The sequence below is a fragment of the Schistocerca cancellata genome, chromosome 7 (assembly GCF_023864275.1).
Source record: "Schistocerca cancellata isolate TAMUIC-IGC-003103 chromosome 7, iqSchCanc2.1, whole genome shotgun sequence".
NCBI lineage: Eukaryota > Metazoa > Arthropoda > Insecta > Orthoptera > Acrididae > Schistocerca > Schistocerca cancellata.
The window spans coordinates 585,772,048-585,776,348 of NC_064632.1; positions in this window are offsets into that span (position 1 = coordinate 585,772,048).

Here is a 4,301-nt window from a genome sequence, read left to right on the forward strand (position 1 = left end):
CTGTGACATTTAAGTTATGCCAATATTGGTAATAGACTTACAGTGGTCAGGTACCATTTAATGAATACGACAGAAATGTATAACGTTTAGCTTAAGATTAAGCTGGCAGCGTACTAGCGTTTTAATGTATGATAAGTATTCCAGAAAGTATAGAACTAAAGATTCTGTTTGAAGTGATTCGTGAGTAGTAGACTGCAATACTGACGTGCTGTACGAGAAGGTACGCATAGTGGACAATGAAAGCTGTTATCGACCCATTCTTCGCCAGAGGGAAGTGTATGCGGAGGCCATAGAAGAAAACGTAGTTTGCAGTAGAATTTAATGACACGTTAAGAGATTTTATTTGGTCAGTAGGCGGCATGTTGAACTCTAGTGTTGTTGTGAGGTAAAATAACTTAGTCAAAGACAGATATTAGGTAACATTACAAAATACTGGCACACACGCGGCTGTTGGCAATACATAGCATTTTTTTCGCTTTCTCACGTGCACTGTTGTTAAATAATACTTTTTAGCGCTTTGCTTGCCACGTCAGATTTGAATGACAACCCAAGATTTCAGCGACATGCAGGGCTCCATGTGCGTGTTAAACTCTTACAGATTAGGACATTATTAAATCTGTGAATGCCATTATGATATGCATGACTCATGCGGATTGCGATAAATGAGAACAAGTGTACGGATGGCTGAAGACGAGATTGCGTGATGCCGAAAATAGTAATGTAATGTGAATAACTTAAATAAAAATCAGGAGTGGAAATTTACCCCGTAAACGATTAACCACTTTGCCTTGTCAGCCTCCCACATCGGCCTGGCACGCTATGTTACGCACGACAGAAGCTTTTTTTCAGCTAACCGCCGCTATGAACATTCCGCGCATTAGTCTTCCTTCTACCAGCGGTTTTCGTTTACCGCAGATCATATGCAATGTACTGCGGTACCATTAACTTCGGAAATCAAGGAAGCTGCAACGATTACCAACTGCAATGTTGGAAGAAGAAGCTGGTAATCAAATTTCCACAAAAAAACCTACGACAAAGGCTAAAATTAAATAGCGTGTGATGAATGAAAGAATACTGCAAATTCACTCGGGACATTTTTTTTAATTAATAATTTTAACAATTTTCTGTGCCAGTGGTGTGACGTGTCGCTAGAGCAGGTGGTTGCACTTAACTGCAGTACTAGTACGAGTACACGGCGTTTAAGGTAACGCTTCATTGGATGCGAGTAATCCGGTTCAGGTTAAGGTGACTGGCGGCCTTGCTTCTATTACGATGAGTTGAAACTTTGCGGCTGACATTCACTTGCTGAGTGCCCGGTAGAAACACGTTCGCCTTGCTCAGTTCGGTTCGTAGGTGCCGCCCCTGGAAAGAATTGATTTGAACACGGTGTGCAGTTGAACAGCAGAGCGATTACATCAGCAAGTAAGAGAAATGGCTTGAAATCAGATATCGGAATATCATGTAGAATTCCTCAAAGTCGTAATTCTGATTGTAGGATCGAAGTATTAGAGACATCTTCCATCTTGAACAAAGGCCCCATAATTGCCACTCAGACCTGCGGATACGCTTCCTGATCAGAAGAAACCGGAAACCTCTTAGCAGACTTTGAGTTGCGTCCATTCTTCGCCTTTATGGTGGCTTGAATTCTCCTGAAGACTTTTCCTATGAGGTGTCTGAATGTCTCCCTGAATGCCAGCCCATTCTTCAAAAATGGTTCAAATGGCTCTGAGCACTATGGGACTCAACTTGCTGTGGTCATCAGTCCCCTAGAACTTAGAACTACTTAAACCTAACTAACCTAAGGACATCACACACACCCATGCCCGAGGCAGGATTCGAACCTGCGACCGTAGCAGCAGTGCGGCTCCGGACTGGAGCGCGTAGAACCGCACGGCCACCGCGGCCGGCCAGCCCATTCTTCCTGAAGAGTCGAAACAAGAGAAGGTAGGGGCTCTGAGCACTATGGGACTTAACTTCTGAGGTCATCAGTCCCCTAGAATTTAGAACTACTTAAACCTAACTAACCTAAGGACATCACACACATCCATGCCCGAGGCAGGATTCGAACCTGCGACCATAGCGGTCGCGTGGTTCCAGACTGTAGCGCCTAGAACCGCTCGGCCACTCCGGCCGGCAGAAGGTAGGGTCCAGAGTGAAATAGACCCTTTAACCCATTCCAAAGGCGTTCCATTGGGTTCAAGTCGGGAGTGTAGGTAGGCCTGTATCTTTCAGGAATATTATTGTCCACATTGATGCTGCTTTATGACAGGAATTATTGTCATGCTGATACAATCATCGTCTCCGAACTCTTTTTCTGCTGTACACAGTACACAGAGCTGTATAGTGTGTTCGTGACCTCCCGCAACCCCTCCACGAAAAAAAAGCTCATACGCTAACATCACCTCCTCCGCACCTTGCTGGTGGCACTACATACGATGGCAGCTAACATTCTCCACGTATTTGACAAATCCAAACCCTTCCATCGGATTACCAAAAGGTATAGCGAACCAGATCACTCGTTTCTATTGATCCACGGTCTAGTGGCGTCGCCTATAACACAATTTCAACGGTCGCTTATCACTGACTACAGAAATCGCTTAGCATTGACTCTAGAAAAACACTGAAGCGCCATAGACACTGGTATAGGCATCCGTATTCAAATACAGAGATATGTAAACAGGCAGAATACGGCGCTTCGGTCGGTAACGTCTATGTAAGACAAGCGTCTGGTGCAGTTGTTAGATCGGTTACTGCTGCTACAATGGCAAGTTATCAATATTTAAGTGAGTATGAACGTGGTGTTATAGTCGGCGCACGAGCGATGGGACACAGCATCTCCGAGGTAGCGATGAAGTGGGGATATTTCCGTACGACCATTTCACGAGTGTACAGTGAATATCAGGTATCCGGTAAAACACCAAATCTCCGTCATCGCCGAGGCCTGAAAAAGATCCTGCAAGAACGGGACCAACGACGACTGAACAGAATCGTTCGTCGTGACAGAAGGGCAACCCTTCCGCAAATTGCTGCAGATTTCAATGCCGGGCCATCAACAAGTGTCAGCATGAGAACCATTCAACAAAACGTCTTCGATATGGGCTTTCGGAGCCGAAGGCCAAATCGTGTACCCTTGATGACTGCACGACACAAAGCCTTGCGCTTCGCCTGGACCCGTCCACACCAGCGTTGGACTGTTGAATGACTGGAAACATGTTGTCTGGTCGGGCGAGTCTCGTTTCAAATTGTATCGAGAGGATGAACGTGCAGGGGTGTGGAGACAACCTGATGAATCCATGGACCTTGCATGTCAGCAGGTGGAGGCTCTGTAATGGCGTGGGGCGTGTGCAGTTGGAGTGATACGGGACCCCAGATGCGTCTAGATACGACTCTGACTGAGAACATACGTAAGCATCCTGTCTGATCATTTGCATTTGTTCATGTGCATTGTGCATTCCGACACCCCACACGTCCAGAATTGCTACAGAGTGACACCAGGAATGACCTTCTGGTTTTAAACACTTCCGCTCGCCACCAAACTCCCCAGACATGAACATTATTGAGCATATCTGGGATGCCTTACAACGTGCTGTTCAGAAGAGATCTCCATCCTCCTCGTACTCTTGCGGATTTATGGTCAGCCCTGCAGGATTAATGGTGTCAATTCCTTCCCTATTCCCTCTGAAGCTCTTGAGCGATGCCTTTCGCTAATTTCATGTGTTTTAACAGAAAACCCGTACATCGTTGTTTAAAAAAATTAACCTATATCCATCTGAACATTTATTAGAGTATCGCGTAAAAATTTCACGTAAATCGGTGAAGAATTATTCGGGATTATTGCTAACAATTCGTGATGACTGGGTGTTGTGTGATGTCCTTAGGTTAGTTAGGTTTAAGTAGTTCTAAGTTCTAGAGGACTGATGACCATAGATGTTAAGTCCCATAGTGCTCAGAGCCATTTGAACCATTTTTGCTAACAATTTTTCATATATATATGCCTATGTCCACGCAAATGTTTATTGGAACATGTTTATTTCGCCGGCCGGTGTGGCCGTGCGGTTCTAGGCGCTTCAGTCTGGAAACGCGCGACCGCTACGGTCGCAGGTTCGAATCCTGCCTCGGGCAAGGATGTGTGTGATATCCTTAGGTTAGTTAGGTTTAAGTAGTTCTAACTTCTAGGGGACTGATGACCACAGATGTTAAGTCCCATAGTGTTCAGAGCCATTTGAACCATGTTTATTTCAGTAACGTGTAAAATTTAGGAGTAAATAGATCAAGAACTTTTCAAGTTTTTTTACTAACTC